This window comes from Buteo buteo, chromosome Z (genome assembly GCF_964188355.1).
Source record: "Buteo buteo chromosome Z, bButBut1.hap1.1, whole genome shotgun sequence".
NCBI classification, from domain to species: Eukaryota; Metazoa; Chordata; class Aves; order Accipitriformes; family Accipitridae; genus Buteo; species Buteo buteo.
In genome coordinates, this window is record NC_134204.1 from 54,262,457 (window position 1) to 54,286,476 (window position 24,020).

Below are 24,020 nucleotides of genomic sequence, written 5' to 3' on the forward strand. Positions count from 1 at the left end.
ATACTACTATGACTTACGAATTCTAGAAACCACAGCTGAGCAATTCCTTCCACCTCTGCAGCTCCAGACTTATCTGTTTGCCAATGGTAAAGGCAAAATCCTGGCTCTGCTGAGGCAATAGTTTAAAAAAAAAGTCTTTCAGACTTAGAAGAATCTGCACTTTATGCCATGGGACCATCCTTTACATGTATGCAGTCAGTCTGAATCACACCCCGCTTGCCCAGTCCTATGCAGCTCCACAGATGTCAAGATCATAATTCCTGAATCAAACCAATGAGAAAAAAAATGAGGGACAAATATACTCTCTTGATTCCTGATTTCTTTAAATTTAAAGCTATCTAGTTTCCTTAGCATATTTATGGTGCCCCAGCCCTAGGACTGTCTTACTCCAAACTGGGTATTGCATGAAATCAGGAGGAAAATGTAGTAGGTGGATCTGTCTATATAGCTTGGTCTGCAGACACTTGGTCATGCATTAAAAACATCAAAGAGGGAACTGGCAGAGTATCATGAGAACATCTAACCAGCCAAAACTAGCTTGAAAATATTAATTCCATGCTTTCAAATATTCAATTTTAAATTAACTTGCAATGAAAACCTAGGACAGAATCGTGCACTTGTTGATTTCTTGCACAAATGCCCAAAATCTGATTGTAGGAAGTGAATGGGAACATTCCATGAACAACATTGAATTAAAACTGACTTTTGAATTTCAATGAATACTTACAGACCTTTTTCTCCATTTGCTCTGGTATGCACATACCACTCATTCTTGGCTCAGAACTGTAGAGCTGAACACATTAGACATGGTGACTACTAATCATGGTTGGTCTTTAAATCTTTCTAAATTATAGCTCAGGCCATGAATAACCAAAAATTACTGTGATTTCAGAAATGTTGAGCTGCACCTCTTTAAGTGTTTATACCTTTCCAAAAGATTTGCTGAGAAAGAAATACCCCCCATGCACACATAGGAACTAACTGCCTACCTTAGAATTTGGCTTAAGTACATTTTTGAAACTTGAAGCCCATTCATTACCAATTCAAAATACCCTCTCAGTGGTTTCCAGTCTAACTAGTAGTTTTCTGCACTAGTTAAAAAAAACGGTTCCACAAAGTTTTAAGGTCAGAATAAACTGCTTGATATTTAGTTGAAGTCTGTATACAAAAGGTAATTATGCTTTACCGAGAAACCCTGATATCATACTTAATGGTCTTAGCTGTAGCAAAATACTTTATTCTGTAGGGGACACGGCTGTCCAACAAGATACGTTTCTGAAGTAAAATTGCTCTATCATATACATGCTCATCTGGACTTCTGAAGCCTTCCTGTTGTAAGTGGACTTTAGAATAATTTTCTCCCGCTCCCAGTAGCTAAGGAAGAAGTCTGTGTTTACTGGCCAATTTCTTTTCTTTGGGACTGTAAATGGGTTTCCACACTGAGTTTGAGCATTAGTAGAAATTAGTAGAAATGGAGACATTTTTTGCATATATACTTAAATTATTCTGTCCAGAACACTACTTTAAGGTTTTATTGTAAACTTTTAATAATCATAATAATGTAAAAAAATGAAGGAACAGATCAGCATATCAACAACAGATAATGATAAAAAGCCTAACAATCTCTGTTTCAAAGGCTAAAAGGACTCAGTAGGGTTGCTTGTGACAAACATCATGTTTCAGTGTGTAATGGGAGAGCTCACCTATTGCTTCCATTTCAATATTTAAATTCAGAAAAAGCAGCTTGTTAGTTGGAGAATGCTGTGTAGTTTGTCTTTGGCTAAGGTTTGATTATAATGAATTTGGGGGCTTAATTTCAAGACTATGTCAAAGCAGTGAATATTTTCCAGTGAGAATATTTTTCTAAATAAATTCTCGGTGATATCTAAACACTCCAAAATTACTATTCTTCAACCTGTTCAGTAGATTGCTGTACAACTGAAATATAAACTAAACCTGCCCTGGATATGCACAAAGGTATTGTGAAGAAAACAGGAGACGACAAGGTACTGCTGCCTCACCACAGGGACAAATCTTTCTCTTGGTCAGTTATGTTCCCAAAAGAGCAGAGCTTCTGCCCACAGAAATGAAAACAGCAAAGCTCTTATTCAGATGTCAGTCAGTTCCATTTTTCTCTTCAGGAAGTTTATGCACACTGAAGACACTAAGCTTTGCAAAGAGGACAAAGAGAAGCAAGGCACTGCCCTGTCAGTGCAGAAGACAAAAGATGTCATGGCCTCGTTGAGGACTTCTCTGCTAGCTTGTTTCTGTATTAAGCTATTGCACCTTGACTACATATGTCCTCTTTGTTCAGAATAACTTCTTGCAGAGAAACCTTTATACTTTCAGGTAATCCAGGAAACAATAACCTCTTCAAAGTAACCAGCTGGGATACTAATGACTATACGTATCAGAGAATCCCCAATGTTGGGGTGGGTTAGCTTTCTAACTGCTTAACCATAATGCTACGCATGTTTTGCAGCCTCCACTGAGCATTAGGAGTTTTGTAACTCCTGAATTATTGGAGCCTACTGACTTTTACAAATGATCAGTAAGACCATCCTTTTTGAAAACAGAGCTGTCAGAGATACTAAGCCATTATCTATCCTACCCCAATACCCTAAAACTGGGTCAGGAAAACCAAAACTATTCCTGTCAGAGGTTCATTAAATCCTTTTTATAAGACCTTCCAATGATGGAGACTCCCCAAGAGTTATAATCTATTCCTAGCAGTCTTCAGCAGCAGTAAGAGGATGTTTTTTAAGACTCTGCAGGCATCCAAGTAAAATACAAAAAAAAATTAAAATTACTGTGTCAGAGTTGTAACTACACAATGTGCATTTAGCTCTCCCTAACTTCATAACTTACATATCTGCATACACTGTTCTGTGTATTAATGTACACTGGAGCTGGTTGAAAATGAAAAGTATTTCTAAAAATGGGTTTAAAGCCGTTTTCACTTCAAAAATCTTCAGAGTGATGGCTTTAAAACAAACAAGCAAAGAATTTGGTTTTCTCTATACATTTTATCATTGAAAAGCACTGGAAAACACCAAAATAGATTTTCAAAACTTCAATATAATTTTATTATGCAGGAAAATCCAGTGGTTTTGGTAAACTGAAATTGTGAGTGATTTTTTGTTGTTGATAAAAGCAGGAAACTGGGAGATGCAAACTTTTTTAAAAAAAAATTGTCGGTATTTTTTCCCAGGTCATTAAAACGACATTTACTATCAAAAAAGGATACGACAATAGCCCTTTTCACTAAGAACAGCCACCATCTGTTTCATGTATTGAAAGGGGATGAGTCAAATGAAGAAGCAACTGGTCACAGCAACAGTTCAACAGGTTTTATGCAAAAAAAAGAGAAATATGTGGGTGGGATCCAAAAAGCATTGAGGAAGAAACTGGCCTTGGTTTCTACCTCATCTATACATGTGTAAAATGTATTTTTGCCGGTACTGCTTCCTATATCAGTGATCTACTGTGAAACTTCATTACGGGTATGTCTCCCTCTGTATTTTCATGCCCTTTGTGACCTCCTTGGAAAAGAAAGTATGGTGCACACTACCTACAAGACTTGCCAAGAAAATGCTTGGAAGGCTCCATTCCTTTTTGTTCCTTTGTGAAAAGCACTGACAGCTTTTGGAGAAAATCTCTGTTGCAAGGTCATTTTTAGTTTTCTTCTTTTTATTTTAAATGCTTTCATCTACATCTCTGTGTGGTTGTTCACATCCAGTGTCTCTCGCTGAGTAGGAATGAGCAGGCCCAGAGCGTGTCCCTGAACCCTTCACTGTCCCTGCCCATGCCTCCTGCTCTGGGGGAAATCCATCAAGAGTTTTCTGCTCCAGCCTGTGTCTCCAGCCTGCTGCATCCATAGACACACTACACTTCGAATAGACCTCTTCCCATTTCCTCCTTGAGGACACCACTCACCTAAATTCAGCAGTAAGTTACCACCTCTCCCAGGAGCAACGCTGGCTGATTGGCTTTTCTGCTCCTGGTTCTTGGTCCTCATGGCTCCATCTACTCCCTATTCAACTGCTACAGTGACAGAAAAATACAGAGGACAGCTGAGCTTCTTCCACCTACCCAAGCTGAAGACTTGTGTACGTCTCCATAGGGAGGAAAGGAGGTGAGTATGCTCACGTAGCTCATGTAGTCTCACTCTGCACTGATAGGTATTGAGCCAACTTTCTCATTGGCCATGCAGGTCTCACAGGCTTCTGCAGAGGGAGGACATTATCTTTTTACTGTGTGTCTTGATTTGCAACATAACATAACCAAAATGCAGGCCTCCAGTCATATGAGAAGGATACACCAAATGACAGGACAAGCAGAGAAGGACTGGACGTCTTATGACTGGGCACAGACCTATCATCTGAGTAAAAAGCTATCATCACGTGCCATCTGGAACTCCCTTACCATGTGATGAACAAGCATAAATAGGACAACTGGTCACACAGAGGGATGTACATTGGTCATGCCATATGGAAATGTTTAGTTGACCTTCAGAGTAAGGCAGTAACGAATCCACTAAAACCAGTTCAAATAGAAAGGAAAACACTGATAAGAGAATTTTTATGAAGGAATTCAGCATGAAAAAAAAATCATGGGATTTAATCCAGTGTCCTCTGATCCTCTTCAGCAGTAAAATAATACGGATGGTTTTTTTTCCCATCTTCATCTGAAAATGAATTTGTGCACAAGTTTTGGTCTTGTTCAGGTATAGAATCAATTTTGGTTTTAATTACTTTGCATGGAGACATACCATGCAATCCTCATGTTCAAGCAGAACTGCCAATGGCCTGCAATAACTGGAGGATTAGACTCCATATTACTAAGATTATATCAAGACATGGTTGGGAGTCGGCTGGAATTTTTGTGAGGTTACCAGTTTGCTGACTTGTCTTAAGAGTTGTCAGGTTAAACTGATTAATCACCTCCTTATAGCTGCAAGAAGCATTATAAGCCACTGTTGGGAAAAGAACAGAGCTCATAGGAGGAAAGAATAGCTTTGGAAAACCTAAGAAGTCATTTCAATGGAAAAATTCACAGAACACTTGAAAAATAAATTATATGCTGAATTATATGCTGTATACAATTGCTCTGAAAGCACTTTTTCAACTACATCACTAAGAATGTTTCCTGTTTTCCAGAGCCAAGAGGTTTATAGCTAATGTTTCACTCCAGTTCACCATCACTGGAAGTAGCATATGGAATGGAAATAAAAGCAACGAGGTTACTGTACTTCTGTGCTCTTCCGTTGGCTATTGTGACCATGGGATAGGATTCATCAGGTGCATAATTTATGGCTGAGATGATACTCTGAGATCTGTCTGCATGATTCTTATTTATTTCCACAAAACGGCTGAAGTTTTAAAGTATTTGTGGCTTAGGAACAAATTGCACTTTTAAAGAGATGCAAGAAATACAGTTCCTGATACTCTAGTTTGATAGACTCAATAGCACAATTCAAAGTTCATTTGTTCTTATTACCAAATCTTCATTGATTCATTGTAAAGTAGGGTTGGTTTCTCTTTGAAAAAGCACAATAAAAATTTAAGTCATTCACACAAGAAAGAACATTCTGTACTTCCCATCAGATTTGTTTTCTCCTCTACCATTTGTTTTGCAGGGAAAGCCTGAATTCTCTCCATGGGCAACTCCAAATTTAGTGGCTGCAGGGGAAGTCCTGGGCAAAAAGCAGCAGCCGCATGAAGCCCACCTCATGTGCAGAAAAGGCTGCCCTGCATTTGACTGCTAGAACAAAGAACACTTCAAAGCACTGAAAGGTTCGAGCATGCCCTTAGTCGGGTCAGTGAAAACGTTTCCATGGGTCTGAATTGCCAAGGTAAGGCCACAATTCTGAAAACCCCAACTGGCTTGCTGCTCTGCATGTAGGCAGCTCACCAAGGCCTGGTGAATAATGAAGTGAAAATCTAACCAGCTAATGATTTCAAGAAAGGAGAAACATTTAAATAAGGAGAACAGGCTCACTTCCTCTTTCCACAGTTTTGCCTTGCCAGCCAAGAGCAAATATTTTTTCTACAACAGAGAAACACTTTCAGAGTGCTCACTTAAAGGCAAGATTATTGGTTCTATATATGTCCATGCAACTGTATCATTTACAACAGTAGGACATGTGGCCCATTACCGGTAAAGTTTCAGGGACTTGGTCCAACTTTTCATCAGCTGTCTGAAGGAGGAAGGATATTGCACCAGCACTCTTTTTTAAGGCCCATTTACATTGTCAAGGCAGAATGACTGAGCCATACTGTATGGCAGAACTAGAGATCATATGACAAATACCAGGCATATATGACATCTATTACTGGGCCACTATTATCAAAACTCGTTCTCAGGAGCAAGTATGAAAAATACTATAAGGGCAGCTAGGAAAATATCAGGTCAGATAAAAGGAGCTATGCCAAAAACAAGTGAACAAATTCAGTTCTTGCAGCAACACTGCAGTATCTGTTGCTTCTTTTCACACTTTCTTAGCACACTTCATACACCAGGTTAGCAGCTTTGGTGAGCCTTTGATCTGTGTAGCAACAGGAGAATTGCCCGTTAAATTGTCACTTTCTCAAACTCCCTGCCAAAGACACATCTTCTCTCACATGCAAAATCAGCAGCGCTTAGTCAGATTAAGTGTAGGATTAGTAAAAGGATATGGATGTTTGTATTCATTGATTTTCTTTTTTCTTATTAAAAAAAAAACAGTTTCTCCAACCGTGGTTATTAGACTTAAGCATGTCTTCATCTCATGAAAGAGAGCAATCTAAATGCTTGAGGACACCTCACTGTGGGTATCCACACATTTACAAGTATTTGAGGCCTACATTTCCTAATGCTAAAAACAGACTAAAAATTATAGTGTGTTCTTTAAAATGGACTGGTGGAGGAAGTGATGCTCAGTTCCCATTTGACTGTCCATAACAACTAATCTTTAAGAGATATAAAGCATGGGTCACATTCTGCTCTCACCCTGTGATGTTGCTTCTACATGATGTCATGGAAAAGAAAGAGTACTGGTACAAAAGTCATGTTGGAATTTGACTTGAGAACTGTAAAAGGCTCTATTTTTCTTCTTGGGATTGAACTGTCTGGTCAGAGCTCTATTACAAGTTACCTTCTGCAATCATGAATGCAATGATTTTGTTGAGCAATTTCTTTCCTCATTCCCATGCTGGCAAGGATTGCTACCTCTAAGTGAGAATGGAAGCCTACAGAGCAGAAAAGCAGATACTGCTGTGCTGAGCTGTCCCTTACTGTGATAGAAACTTCACTGAAATCAAATGGATTATCTTCAGTATAAGCTACAGTTCAACTTTGTATGGCTACCAGGTATCAAGCCTATATTTTGTTTAGATGGTAGCCACAACCAGCAACAACCTGGAAAGCTAGGATTCTCCATGAATACCACACTCCACAGAGCTCTATGCACTGAATGCTCAATGAACATAGAATACCTAAAAAGGAGAGCAAACTAACATTTCTAAAAAGACTACACATTTTCAAGGAGCTGTACAACAAGGCAAAAATATTATCTCTAGCAGAAACTATGTTACAGGCTTGCTCTCACTAGCAGTTCCAATGGAGAGCAACGATGCCATTGAAGGAAACAAATCAGGTCCAGGTGGAACTGGAAAAAAAAAAAAAATGCAGAGTAATGGAGCAATGTATTCCTGAGCTGGCATGTGATGCCTATAGCCAAGAAGAGGCTGTGTAGCACAGTAGACGCTTCCTCTACCACCACCTCCTTCACTGAAATGGGGAATCCTCTTCCCTCATCTCAGTTTATATCCAGGCTAAATGTGGCAGAGCTGGGGAATGGTTTTCAATTCCTAATTACAGTAAATCTAGCCCAGCACTGTCTGTACAAAGTGCGGAGGAAAAGACTTGGCTAAGGGGCCAACACTGTTCCATATTGAAATGATCTAGCTCTAACTAAAGCAGTCTCAATGACTCACAGAAGAAATTGTCCTGAAATGAGAGTACAATCTTCTAGACCACTTTTGAGAAGAAAAGTACAAAATTTGGATTCTAGTAGGAAGCAAGATCTACTTCAATCTAACCGTCCAAGGCAGTAAGAATCGAACCAGGTATAATCAATATGATACATGTAGCAAGAAAGATTTTTTAACACATTTCTTTTTGAAATATTCACTTAGGTACAGAAGACAGGTAAACATTAAACTAGTCTCCCTACGACAGCAGCTTGTTACCCCAGACACATCTGTTCAGATACTATATGTTGAAGGAGTGATGGGACACTGATTGTTAACATGGGGCTGGATTATGGCTTTGTTTTAACCAGAAGTTCCAAAGTGCAACCAACACATTTATGTCCAGTTACTCTTACTTTCTCCCTATCATTGTATTTCTAACTCTGGTCTAATATTACTAAGGGTGAAAAAAGACAGGAGACTTACTTTAGACTTCTGGAATGCTGCATTTGTTCTTTTCTCACTAAATTGGAGATGAAAGTGTTGTGTATCATGCCTACTTGCAAAGACATACACACACCTGAGGGATCACTCAGTGTAGCACACCTGGAGAATGACAGTTTTGACTGAAGGTACAATAACAGTGCAAAACCTCAGGAGAGAGAAGGAAATAGCAACATTTTTCATGATGGTCTCCAGAATGCTGGGGAAAAGAGCAGCACTCTGTCTCCCACCCCATTAAAAGCTCACCCACTGGTACTCTGCTTTCTTCCTTGCTTCATGTACCTCTGAAGCAGCTAAAAGCAGATTTAGTAGCACGCCGTCACACCGCTCAGCATTGGCGAGAGCAGACGCACTTCTTTCAGCTTGACAAAGGAGACCCATGAATTCCCTCTAAGAGATTCAAAGACTTTTCCAGGTAGTTACCTGTTCAAAGTCTGCGGGGAGATAGCAGGGGAGGAGCGTTGCCTTCCCCCATTATCTCGTCTCAGGCAGTGAACAGTGAAGACGAAATCTCCCCCTTAATCCAGCTGTGGGAAGGGAATCCATTGCAAGCTACAGGCCTGTACACAGCACACACAACTTTAGAGACCTCCTGGTGCCCAGCAGTTACCAGGAGTAAATGAGATATGCCAAAGTTTCTGCCTTTCTGAATATGGAAGACACTGCCTGATGGTAATGCCATGATACATCAACTTCTGTAAGTGCTGGCATTTTAAGTGGTGGCTGTTTTCAGCGGCGACACTTTCTCAGTCCCAGCAGGATTTTGCATGTATTTCAAAAGTTCAGTGAGTATCTTGTGACATTTTTACTGACTCTAGTGAGTCTAGTAAGTTTTGTTTCCCATACACCACCACCAAGAGAAAACAACTTTACAAGCCTGATAGGATTTTGAAACTCTTTCTAAACTCAGCCATGTGCTAGGTAATTAAAACTAAAGAATGAATACAGGCTTTCCTGTGGGGATGTTGGGCTAGGTGAGCTGTAAGGGCTGCAGTCTCCATAGTGGGCAGCCTGAATGCACTTAGCGGGGGCTTTTGGGGGGGGGCAATTATGTCTGTCCCCCAAATTGTCAAGGACAGATTAAAACCCAAGCTCCAAATTCTAAAACTGCAGTCACAGAGTAGCCAAAGTTTCAGACTGGAATCTGACTGCCAGGTCCAAGCCCATGCTCACCAATGCGCAGAGATGTTCAGACTCAGCACCTATGCCCAGGCTGTTAATCACAGCTGCTGAATGACTTCTGCTCTGGATGCTGACCAAGGGAGTGGATGAAATCGCATATCAGTGACCAGCCACATGACATCTCACCTGGTCTTCTCCTAGAGTTATGTACACAGACAGAGCGCTGTCCATTCACAGGGAATGGCTGGATCAGCCTGGGACATGACTGTTGAAATTCCTCCATCACACACTGTATATGGACAGATTTCTGATATCCTTGCCCATATCTGTCAGCAACTCATTTCACAAGTGGTTTCACCAGGTTTAGTCCAGACATAAATGGAGTATTCGCCGAAGTTAGTCAAGCTGTTGGTGGAATAAGGCTCCGCATATGCATAACACAGACATGCCTACATCAAAACACTGTTTATCCCTGATGCTAGATTTTTGGAAGAAGATACTCAAGAAAAATGAGAAACAATGTACAAATCCTATAACACCTTATTTGATATCTCTTGATCAATATCTTGTCTTTTCACAGAACTCCTAAGTACAATTTTCTGCTTTTAGGCATATGAGATGCTTGTGACTATGCCCACTCAACCTCAAATGAGTTTTTCAGATGTTGTATACTACTGCTTCATTTTTTTTTATTTCATCATCCAAACCCCACAGTCTATGTGAGGTGATACAGGCAAAAAGCAAACACATGCATACAGTTTAAAAGAAGTACATGAGTAATCAGTTACTGTCTTTTTAGTGGTTCTTGAACATTACCTAAAACAATCTGAAGTTTACTTCACTAAGACTGAATAAAACAGTAACTTAGACACAGGCCCTTTAAAAGCATGTATTAAAAATGCTCACTAAAGTGGCTTAAAGAGTCTTTGACTTAGAGTGGAGTATATTTCCCTATTTTCGTTCACGCAGAAGAAGGAGGGATTTCTCAGAACAGAAAATGGTTTTGGTTCCTAAACCTCCTTGTTTGAGGCATCCATATTTTAAAAATTGGCCAAAGCACATGTGACCTTTTACTGTATATGTTAAGATGTGTCACTAGAGGGTAAGGAAAATGATAGGCTTATTAGTATCTATTTTGGATTCAGAAAAATAATAAATTGTGGCCAGATACAGACTATTGGTCTTGTCTTAATTTTCTGTGGTCATCATGAAGACTATAACACATTTAATTAGAATTGCTACTCAGTGGGAAAGACATAGATTTCTCCATTTTTCAGTAAGATGTAGAATGGGATCATCTGATGATCAAACAATGTAATACAGCTGTATTGTGCATATGTTATTAGCAGTCCTTTTTTCTGTCTCTCAAGAGTTAAAGAACCTGATTTCTAAATCTGTATTATACTGTGCTATTATTAATTTCAGTACACCTTGTTGTTCAATACAACAATTTTTAGTTTAATACTCAACATTTCTCTAAAACTTCCAGAAAAAAAGATGTGTCAAATATCACCATATGTTAAATGTTGACTTTTTTCCTAACAGCAGTCACGATGTTACTGATCTGGAGTAATGTTGGTTTGGTCATGATACAGTCTTGTACATTCCAGTGTGTAAATAGGTTCATTTTTGTACCACAATTGTTTTAATCTGTCATTACTACTGTAATCCAATATTTCTAGTAAGATTCATCTGTATCTTTCATAAACAGAGCTACAGCAAATTGAACTTCACAAAGAAGAAGATAAGCTTGGTTAAGGGAAAATTCATTTTTCAATAAAATAAGCTTGGACCACCATACTTTGAAAACATATAAATAAGTATGAATTTGGGATCTTGGATTTAATGTTCAACATTCTGTTCTTAGAGAAGATCACCTTGCTTGGGAACAGTTGTTGGTAGTAAACTACAGGTTACAGTTGTCCAGCTAACAGTTAAGATGTTAGGCAGGGGCGACCTAGTGAAGCCCCTAGCCTGGAAGCTGCCTGCTGCCTGATTGCTTCCTGCTCTCCCCTTGACTGCAGAATGACCTGACCATGCTGCCTTCCTAGCTGTGCTAAAAGAATGATTCATGTCAAACACACCATATCTGAATCTTTTTGTACATTCATGCCCACAAAATGCTTCCAATGACTTCATTTGAATGTCAACTCTAACTGAGTAGAAGGCCATTTGTATTATTAGGGTACTGAACTGGGACTTGGTTCATGTCATGGCTTTTCCAATGGATTGCTGTCTAAGCTGAGATAAGTCACTTTCACCTTCCAGTGACTCAGTTCCTTATCTGTAAATTGCATTTGACATTATTCTCTTACTATATGACCTGCAACACATTTGAGGCTCAGACAGTTCTATAATAAATGCAACAGCAATTCCAGGACAGACCCCAAGAGCAATGCAAGCAGAATGATTATGTCATACATGTAGGAACTGGCTGATACAAGCTGTAGAAAACCAGCTAAAATCTCTTACACCCTCTACCCTCCTCCTGTAAGACTTACAGGCAAATTAAGAGGTTCAGAATTTCAAGAGAACAGGTGAAGAAAGCAAAGTACTCAGTGGTGTCAACCAAAAATTTTCAATCTCATAAACTCTAGGACTGCTCTTAACTGGTCTTTCTTTCTGGCTATGTTCTGACTATGGCTTGGTACAGTTTAGCTTTTGAAAAGTTGGTGAGAAATAGATGGGCAAAATAAATTCATTCCAATATATTTATATTTATATTTCTATTTACATTTATTTATGTGTATATGTACACACATATATATGTGCTTTCCTCTCATGCCGATGAAGTTACATGGGCTGAGGAAATTTTCCAGTCTTCCTTTTTGGCTTAAAAGTTTATAGAATCTCCACAGAGGAAACACTGAACTGAATTTCTTTGCACATTTCATATGCTGATTTCTGTGAACATTTCAAGAGTGGTGTTAAAAGAAGTGTTTAAGATTGCAAGGTCAAACCCACAAGAGTTAACAGAATCTAAGAACAGCTCTTACAAACAACATCTCAGCGTAGTAGCCATTGAGTACCCACTATGATGCCTACTTTAGCTTAATGATCAAATCTTATTTTCTTCCACATGTCCCATCCTTCTGCCTTTTGACCAGGGAGCCACCAGCTCTTCTACCTGCAAAACTGGCTCAGTTTCAGAAGTTTATGGTAATGATTGCCACGAAAGCACAGTAATGCTGGTTGGACCTTGATCACCCTCTCCTTGGCAATGGCTTGCACACACCCTCGTTAATGGCAGCCATCTCTCAGTGCAGCCAAAATCTCAGAGAAGGTTGTTCATAAGCCAACAGGTTTCTGCTGAACACACAGAAAGTCAGAAGGATTGCAGCCTGGCCTTTGGAGGAAGTTTTCATACAGGTAGCAACAGGACCCTACTACAGGAAAGCACTCATGGCAAATGAGAAGAACCTCTCCAAAACAAGGAGGCACAGGAAGACCATGAAAGCATTTGTAAAACATTTATTATGGATGTATTCCTTCTGCTAACATTCTCAGAAATTCTTGCAGCATTAGAAAAAGTTTAAATGGAAAAAACTTCCTCTGAAACAAAACCAAGAAGGAAATACATGAAGCATTGAAAATTTCAAACTAAACAAGTCATGCTTGGCAAGGTTAAAAGCAACTGCCAACGGGGTCCTAGGTAAGAATAATGTTAGGCAATCTTAACTAGACATTGCTACCTGAACAACCTCTAATTTAAAGCAAAGTTCTGATAAACAGCTACCATACTGCACAAAAGTGAGTTTTACATGTCTTGAAACAGCACAAGAAGACTTGCAGAACTCCTTCACTTTGACATTTCATTTTCACTTTGGATAAAAAGATGTCACTTGGTGATGTGACAGCAGTGCCGTGTATTATATCTGCAGCATCACTGGCTTTGTCAAATCAACGTGGATAATTCAAGGCTACAGCCTTCCCCTTTTAAAATACTGTTATGCCTAGGTTTGATTTTATTTCTTGCTTACCAAAATAATTCTGTATGGGAAAAGAAATGTTAGAGCCATTGCACATCTCAAATTTCAGGGGATCCTTGGAGGAAATATCCATCCACAAAGCAAGAAAAATGTTTTTAGCTCAGCTTTAATTTCTTGATTGCAAAGGAAATATTGCTGAGACACTGGAAAGATTTTTTTTTTTACCATCATCACCATTCTGCATGGCCATTAACTATCATAGATACTGTTACTTCTGACAGGCTTGATTTCTCCACTACATATCCAGATAATCAAGAATTTTCCCTGCATTTTTATCTAAATACTACTATGGCTTAGTGTAATACTTTGTAACTTCAAACCATAACAAAATATTAAAGAATGTTTATCAGTCTTGAGGGGGATGTTGAAAAACAGTGAGATTAAGTGACTCTCTAATGGTCATACAGGAGGACTGTGGCAGCTAAAATTCAGTACAGACCCCTTAAGTTCCTGCTGAAAGTCTTTATGACAGTATTATCTTTTCTAATTGCAAGACCCAAAAGTAGCACATGGTTTTCCTCTAAATGCATATTCTTTATTTGTATTCCAGTACAGCTCGCAGGAGTTCCTGTAGTCTAGACTAAGAATTCATTGTGGTAAGTTCTGCCCAAACTCAGCATAAAAATATATGAAAGCCAACAGGTTAAGACAGCGACACTGGGGGAGGACGAAGAAAGGATGGAAACATTTGATGTGGGAGGAGAAGGGAAGAGCAGAGCCATGTCAGTCAGTGTGAGGGGAAGCTATCCCCACACACCAACCATTCAGCCCTCATAGCAGGGACCATAGGTAAATAAATGTTTGGAGCAAGGATTTGTGGTGGAGATGAGGCAGATGCTAATGTAGACCTCATTTCAAATGTATGCAGCAGCACAGGGAAAGCACAAAGGTTCCCTTTTGGAGATTTAAAACACCAAAGGTAGAAGCTGGTAGATAGGGCTCATCAGAGGTGGGAGATGTTATCTTAATGAAGCTTCTTCCAGTGAATGAGAGGTGATAGGTAGAACAGGTCTGCAGGGTCTTGTAAATGAGTGTAAGTAGGTTACATCCCAAGTGCTAAAGAAGGAAAAATAAGTGGAGAGATACTAACTGAAGGGAGTTGCAGTCAAAATGACAGGTTGGAAAGATTTATAAGAGTGAGACAAGGTGGCCTTAGTCTCTGCCAAAGGCCAGAATATTTGTGTTACGGCACAAGGTGTGAGGAGCCTGACCAGCCGTATATGATGTAAGTGGAGAAGACACATTCAGGTAATATATGATGTGAAAAGAATGAGCAAAATGAAATCATAACCTGGATTTAAGTTTGCAAGGAAAGCTGAAGACACTGCCCAGTGTGACAGCTGACTTTCTGTTGTGATCCAGTAAACAGGTCGTTGCAAAAGCTCAGTGGATGGCATGTTTAAGAACTCTGTTTTAGATACATAGACCTTGGTCCAAGGACTAGATACCCACCACGAGATTTCAGAAACACGTTTAGATTCTAGATCAGAGGCAAGAAGACATGTCTGGGTAGCAATGTTAATCTCTTTGTCATCAGCATAGAGATAGTAATGAAGTTTGGTCTGCAGAAAAGAGCAAGGCAACAAGGAAAATGAAAGCACCATCTCTTTATCCCATATGTGTCTGTGTATATGTGCACATATAAGAACATTAGGTGGCCATATGAGCCAGACCACCAGTATCCTGTTTCTGACAATGGCCAGAGACATATGTAATTGGACATAAATTGGATTCCCAGTCTAGAGTGAAAAAGAACATTGAATTACAAGTCCAAAAGGGAGACCTTCCAAGGTACTTTCTGTTGATTTAATTCTACACAGTGCATCTTCTGCTGATTTCAGCAAGAACAGAGTTACAGCTGATTCTACATTCTAAGAATCTTACTCAATGTGAAAGAGAATTGTGGGGAGGTAAAATGGTAACAAGACATCAATGGCTTGTTCTTTTTAGGTGCACTGATGTAAATCAGAAGCATGAACAAGGCCAGCAGAGTTATATAAATGACAAAGAGAAGAATGCTATACAGAAGTAATTAATCCATACCCTGCACTGTGGAACCTGCTTACCTCCCTTTGAAAATTTATGAAGAAATTGTTTTTGAGTCACATTTAAAAACCCTTTTCCCCCATGGATTTCAGTTGCTTCTCTGAGGACCGCAGTATTTTATTAAAGAAAATTAGATCAAAATTAGCATGACCCCTCATCCCCCTCCAGTTACCCTTCATTTCACTTTCCCACACAACAAAATCTCTGAGACTCCATTAAAGGAATACCCAGAAGTTGTTTGGACATTTTGATTTAGTCAGAGCTCTCTGTATATTACACATACCAGACTTTAGGGGGGGAGCTGCATTAAACAACAAAGGGCTGTGGCTGCCTCCAACAAGAGACTGCTTGTTTCCAGTCTGGTGAGTTGAACACTGAAGAGACAACTTATGGCCACAGTCGCCAAGGTGCACGGTCCTGTGTCCTCTTAGATGCTCAAACTGCTATTGATTTCTAGGGCTGGCTATATACTTTTATCACGGGGAACAACCTCATCCCTTGATGCCTGGCTATGCAGTAGGAACATATAAGGAGGAAGGTGCCAGATACATCCAAAAATCTGTCCAATACATTTCATCAGTCTTCACTGAGGTTTATACACCCTGCCAGATCTCCCATATGGAATAGCACCTTACTCTGATGGAAATTGTATGGAAACCATGAGAACATGTGAGGAATCAGGTGTTACTCACGAAGACTAAGGGCTTGAGGAGTTGACTCACTGAAAGTAACTTTTACGTTATACCATCTTACAAGGATGAGGCAGGCCTGTATGGAAGTCAATAATTTCCACAAGGTATGATGACAGCAGATTGGGGTTGCTAAACAATTGGACTGTGTTAGCTCAGAGTGTTCATAAGCTCTCCAATAAATTAAAGACCATGTTATTGGCTGTTTGTTGTAGATAAAACACAAATCTAACATAAGCATCAAGGAGATTCCAGCACTCACTATATCAACATTAGAAAGAGCGTTTATGATTGTTGTCACACAAACACACACACAAAAAAGAAAGTAAAAGAAGCAGCTCAGCCTGACTAACATTTAGAGATATAAAGCTTTTATATCCCTTGGTCTTCTTTCCTTTGTGATTTCCACGGGATTTTCATTTCCAGAGATGTTATGCACTTGCTTTCAAAGGAATTCAATATTTTCATTCAGGAAAGTAATTTCACAGCAAAGTAACAGAGAGCAATGTCCTGGGTATTCATTTTCTGAGCCAATCTTTCAAAGTCAGTTTGTGTTGCAAGAAGCAGAGAAGACATGAAGAGGTATAAATCCTATATATTTGGTTTCCACAACCCTCCTCCTCTGCTCTTCTCCAAGCGCAGGCTGCAGTGATGCCTGTGCAGAGAGCACATGAAAAGAAGTACATGGAGTCAGAAAAGGAGAGCTCTGAACTCCTGCATGATGCAGCTGAATGCAACCTACTGCACTGAGCCTGAGCCCAGCACCAAGTGATGCCTTCATCTTTCTTGCACTGCAGTGAATGTGATATCACCATACCTATTGCAATAATTCAGTCTATTTTCTCCTCACTGTTCTAAGAACTAGAGGAGAAATCTGGGAGTCTAAGGTGAAAGGAGATGAGGTGACTTGCTTCCTTGGATACTTCTGTGCAGATAAAAAGCTAATCCTGATAAAACCAACTCTGAAATCCTTCCAACCCATGTAAAGTCAAGGTCACACATTATTAGACAAGCAAGGTTACAGCCACACAATTTTCTGAACCAGAAAAGATGGCTGGGGGAGGGAAGGGGGAGGGTATAGGAAACGGGGGAAGCATGTCCCTCCTCTACTCACGGTCTTTGACGTGTTTCAGGAAAAGAAAAAATTAGAAACCTTCCTGGTTTTTGACGAGAGGTCCAGGGTACACTGGGAACAAGGTGGACAAACAAGGCCCTGCCTACCCCTTTGTTTTGCAGAGCAGACATGCTCCACAACCTTGAGGATGACAACAACATTTGTTCCTCACACAAAGATAAAGCTGGCCAGTGACTGCGCTTCCCCCTCCCTTCACCCAACCACAAGCAGAACAGGCAGGATGTCGAACAAAGAAGCAGCAGAAACAGCAACAAGCATTACGTTCAGATTAGAGGATATTCAGGGTCTGTAAAGTTCCATTAGAATAAGCACAGACCCACTTTCAATGAGGAAAGGGTCTTTTCTCTCTCCTCTTTGGTTTATATTGTTAATCTTTCTTCCTGGATGACTCGTCACAAATGCTTTTTGTTTTCTTCTGTGGTTTTACGTGCCAGGACTATAAGGAGGAAGGGACTGAGGCCCTTTCTTGGCAAGCTTTCAAATCACTTCCATAGGAGACATACACCCTGTTGCCATCTCTCTAAGGGTATAAATTAAAGGAGTGATGAGCAGTCCAGAGCAATTCAAATGCTGGTAAAGCTCAGGTCCTTCTCCAGTCCCTCATTACAGTGAACACTCTGGCATCTGCTGCACAGGCTCAGCTGGAGGAATAAAGCTACACATGGGAAGATGTGGATGAGCAGAAAGCCTGCACTTACATTGCATCATCCCATGATGAAACAGGAATCGCTAATTATAATACATTTTGTAACAGGAAAATAATTGCTGACAATTCCCATAGCAACAGGGCTACCTTTGGCATATATATATGTGCATATACACACACACACTTATATATTGGACATACTTTGAGTAAAGCCATCATTTCACAGAGGCAGCTATTTTATGTTGTTTGCCAACCTTTTGCCAGAGTCAACATTACTGTGATGGCATTTTTCTTTCAATTTATCTGTCTTTCTCCCTTATACATATTTAGACAAATAAAAATGATTCTTTACAGACGTAGCCCACATGTCAGCTTCATATTTTCTGCAGGTAACCTATTTTCATTCAGCTTAAAGTGCATCCTATAATTTTTATTCAGGACTCCAGGCATTTATACCAAGTGAAAAAGTTTTCAACATGCCTTACATATCTGCCTCTCCTTAGGATCCATATGGAAGGTCCCAAACACTATCTTAGGAAAACACAACCAAGCCACAAAATAGGTGGTAAAAACTAGCTTAATACAGAAAAAGCAGTTTTAAGTTTTGTATTTATTTCTTGATATTTCTACAGCTCTTTCACCTCCTTTCATCTCTTTTTCTTCACAGATTATACAACTGGCATATGTCTTGCAACTAGACATCTCCTAATAACATAAAGTTCAGCTTCTCATTCAGACTTGGATTGAATTTATATAGGATGAGATTTGGATTCACAAATCTAGATGAGAACATCTTTGCTCCAGATGGATGCACAGGAAGTATCTGCCACTTGAGTGTCAGATTGTGTCCAAGCCTGCGCCACTCTGTGGAAGGGAATAAAGATGAAGGAAGTTTTTCTTCTCCCCAGAGGTCTAAGCCACCCTAACGGTCAACCTGTTAACTTCCATGAGTTCATGATGAAGCCCCTCATGGTGATGATACTTTGCCCTGCAGCCAATGAGAATGAGGATCTACTGGTAACTGTTCTCATATTTTGCTGTGACTACTCTCTTACCTTTGTATTTAGACCAAGAGCAGTTTCCTACCACACTCACCCTAGACAGAAGACAAATAGGGGCTTTAAGAGTTACCTAAACTGTTTTTACAGTTATCTTGATTAAAGCAAATTAGTTTGTCAGGTTGCCTCCAAATTAATCTCCACCCAGTGTTTCCATCACAGTGCAACCATATCCGTGTTGATAACTGGAGAATTACTTTTTCAGTAAAATAAAATAAATCAACCTGGAACAAGGAAACCATTTTATCAAGATGAATGCACAGGTTCTGGATATACTTTTCAATCTTTATATCAACTGTACCCACACAAAAATCTGTGCGCATTGATGATGAAGGGGAAACTGAAGAAATCATAAAAAGCTTCAGAAATCAGTAGTGGTTTGGAGTAGCTAAATGAAAACACTGCCAAGTAGCCCTCCTTTTCTGAAAGGCAGTGGAAAAGAGGCCTGAATGCTTTCTGAAAATCTGACTCCTAAAACACATCTCAAATTGACCACCTAAAATTTGAGGACCCATTAAAGCAAAGGGGCTTTCTTGCTTTTCTTTATTTTTAATCTTAATCACAAGATTTCAGCTGTCATCAGTGTACTCTCAAAACCAGATGTTAGATTCATCTCATCATCATCAAAATCCACTTCCATGTACTTAAATGCTATACCTATGCTTCCCTGGAAACATTCTTTCTTTGTGTTTCTGAACCATTCTCTTCCCAACATTTTGATTTCTAGGTGACTGTTGTTGTTTATCAGAGCTTTATGTGTGTTACAAAGCAGAAACAATTACATGAGGGAGGCCAGGAGCATGTTAACTACAAAAAACAGTTGTCATAAACACTCTGCATCTTAATGCACAGCTTCAGTCTTTACGTAAGATTAATTAAAGAGCAGATGTTCTGTCATACTTTGCATTAGGTATGGTTATCTTTGAGATTCTAGCTCTTCCGTTTGCTGTGTTTTAATTTGCATTATTATGCATTTTGAGCCTGAGGCATGAGTAGTCAAGTGGTAAACATTAGATATACAGAACTATATTTCCAAAATGCACCTTCACTACTAGGCTGGCTAATATAATTCTATTCTATTTTAAGCCAGATTCACTCTCCCTCCCTTTTTCATTTCCTTTTGACATGTTACATGGCAAGAAGACAGACCAATAGGAAAAGACAGACAAACAGACATATTCTGTGTGAGTGCATGCATTTGTACACACGAGCAACAGTAACACAAGGGACTTTGTATAAAGCAAGCCATATGTAGGAACATTAATTGTACATATCAGCCAGTGCTGCTGAAATTCTTTATCTTACATATGGAAGAAGCTTCAACTGAATTCCCTGCATTTTTCTAGAGGTTTGCATACCAGCTACATGAAGGCACTTCTGCTTTTGTTGTTTTGAATCTGAGGCTCCAAACTGAATTCTCATTTTCTAAATGCAACTGCTGGAAATTGATGTCTGAAAACTTTTCAAGCAGTGATCAAAGTCTGATGTGAATTAATTTGTCATCATAACAGAGCACTGCTTACAAGTCATTTCAGGCTGGATTTCAGCAAAGGCAATAGATATCTAGGTTGACAATTTCATTTAAAAGGATAGAAAGCCTTACACTTTTCTTTCATTGGTATCTTGATTTAATGAACATACAAACACATCATCACCATATGTTCTAAATATCAGCTTCAGTGCTTGTTCTTAAGAAACATCTTGGAAAAATGCCAATGAGAGGAGCTTGGAAGAAGCTTGAAAAGGTTTTGAGACATATTGCTGCAACTTGGGAAAGCAAATCCACTGGTGACTAATTACTCAAGAATTTAATTTGAATAGCAATGTCAATAAATTGCCAATACATACTTAACAGATATATAATGACAGAATTCATACTAAGGATAATAAAGCCGGTTGTGTTAGTGACTGGATTTCCAAATGCTTATGAAACACTAATCTCTACAGTAGGTCATAAATATGTGATGAAAATGTCGTACACTTCCTCATTATGAAACCCTTAGATTAAGGTATTATCACAAACAAGGCTGCAAGCCACAGAGTTGTTGGAGACCTGTTCTTACCCCAGAACAGCATGGTCTGATGAACTACCCCTCTTTCCAGCTTCTACCTGTTTTCTTATCACATAGACAAGTACCCACACACTAGCACACAAGCATATACATGCACACAGCCCTCCCCATTTTCGCCACCCTTAGCATCCCCATGGCTTTGATTTTGCTTTTTCCTGCCTGTGAATGCCCCTTATAGTATTTCTCATTGATTAGTGTGGCACTTATTTGTGTGAAATGACTCATCAACCAAGGCCTCCACTGCTGGCTTTTGCTAACAGAGTGCTTTTAAGCTCTAGCAGTTTTCTTTTTTTAGCCAGTTTTTCTTCCACAGCAGGAAACTGAGTGCGCCTGAAATAAGAAAAGTGCTGACAATGATGTCAGAACTTCAACCAAGGCCCCTAGGACAAGGTAGTCAAATAGTCAAGTGAGATATGGTTTCATTTCCAAAGTACTGTTTCTATTCTTCAGCTGAGACAATAATTATTGAGCAACCCTTCAGGTTCACCCACATTCTGTGCTCTCATGTTTCTTATTTGTTTTTCTCTCAATCTGATGAGAGTCTGACTTTTCAGCTAATGATGTGATGGAGGTGGTGGTAGAGGATTAGCAATGGATTTCAGTGAAGTGCTTTGTTCTGAACGCTAAAATATATTTAGGTGTGCTTGGCAGCCCAAAGGATTGACAGCATGATACAAAGCCTTATACCTCTATGTGGTCAATTCACAGCCTTTCCAGGTTAATAAGTAATGAAAGCCACAACTCCTGCATGGCTGCGTGTCAGATGATATGAAATGGCTTGGGGTTTTTGCACATTAGCCTCTTGTGGACTGGTTTAGCAAAACAAATCAAGATAGCTGATGTAATCACTGACTGCAGTGCCAGGGCAACCTGGGTCTAAACTGCTGAGGCATCTCCAGTTGTTCTTGCCTATGGATACTGGTTCTCACCACAATTTTATGAAGGTAATTAGAAGCTTTGGGCAAGAAAGGTGAAAGGTCATTCCAGTTTTCAATGCTAATTCCAACACTGAGCTCCTAGCCTAAGCTCACCAAAAACATGCTTTCTTTTACTTTTCATCTACAAAAGTATCACAGCTTCATTGATACACCTCACAGCATTTAGCAAATGCACAGGGCTCTGCCAGTGACACTTGCACATAAGAATTGGAGAATAAGATATTTCATTGTTGACCTAAACACAGCATTCCCCAAAGGAGCTTGTGATGCAGTCTGACATCACAGCCACAGGAGAGCTTGCTATGCCTCTGGAAAACGTTTCAGGAAATTCCTTTTCTTCTCACCTTTCTTAATAAGAAAAACTCACCAAGCTCACCCTTCCTTGCCATCCCCTGGAGGTTAACTCACCTGTCTAAGGAGAGCAAACGAGCATCTCTCTGGAGCCAGAGGAGCCTTTGAGTGTGTCCTAGATGAGGACAGTCTCTCTGGAGGAGAATAGTCTTTGCTTTTCTAGGTTCCACTTTGAAAAAATAGATCAAAAAGAAGCCAGTGATCAACAGATGTAAAACCAGGCACAGGTATAACAAAAGCCACCAGCTGCTTCTGGAATAGCTCTGAAAGTGAAACTGGACAAGGTAGAAAAAAAGGGAAAGACCATTGATGGATAGTTTGTTTATTTATATTTACCTTCTAGGGTCACACTTTCAGTTTATCATGATTAGGGTATTTCTTGTGCAAAGCATACCCCAAGCACCCTTTTCTTCTGTTTTAATAAGCACAGCATGTTATTCCCAGAAGGCCAGAGCTCAAGCTCTAGAACTTGAGTTTTAAGCAAGCTCAGCCTTTCAAATGTAAAAGCGAAGAATATTACACTGCTTTTTGCAGTCTGAGTGCGAATTAAACTCTCTGTCTAGACAGCGCATGTACTTTGTTCAGACTTGTGCTGGGATCCTTTAAGATCTCAAAAGCCAGCAAGCCAGATTAGTACTTGCATGGAAGAACTACATGAAAGGCTGAGTAACTCAGCTACGAGTACAAACAAATCAGCTGAAAATAAACTTAGTTCAGTCTTCCTTTCCTGGCTTAACAATGTGTTCTGCAGGTTCACTCTGAACACCATTCTTTGGGCTTCTAAGAGAATTAAAAGAGCTATCTTAAAAAAAAAAAAAAAAAAAAAAAGAGAGAGAGATATCATACTGAAATCTAATCCAAAAGCAAAAATCAGCCCTGCACTCAGACAGGTTTATCTCAAGGAACTTTTGTAGCATGCCATAATCTTACTATTATTTAGAGTTTGCAAAGTGACAGTGCAGGCAAGGAATTGACAACTGTTCATCCTTTCTATGGTTATGTTTTATGGGGTAACAATAAGATAGAGAGTGGTTGCATAGGTAAATGACGGCAGTGTTTCCCACTATCTAAGAGTCACAGAAAAGATACTGGAAGAGGAGAATTGCTTATATTCTCTAGAACTCAGTCACAGCAGAGCTGTGTCAATTCAGTGTTGGAGGAAAAACATACCTCCCTGTTACAGATTTGCCAAGGGAAAGGACCATTCTGCCTTCCCTGATCCAGCTGTGGGGGCTGAAATGACTTGTCTGCCACAGTTATACATGGCCGTAGATCTCCTTCTAGCCAGCAGGGGTAAAAAAAAAAAACAACTCCCTTCCTAACAGCACACTACTATGGTCTAATTGTACTATGCATGGGGTCCTACTACACATTAGGCAGAGATGCTGATTGTTTACTAGTTCAAGTGCTCACTCACTATGCAAAGTAGTTCATTTCAAAAGTGGATGTCATCACTTTGGTATCCATTGCCTGTTGGATTTGTATCACAGACAGTTTTTCTCCTCACAATCAGCTTTC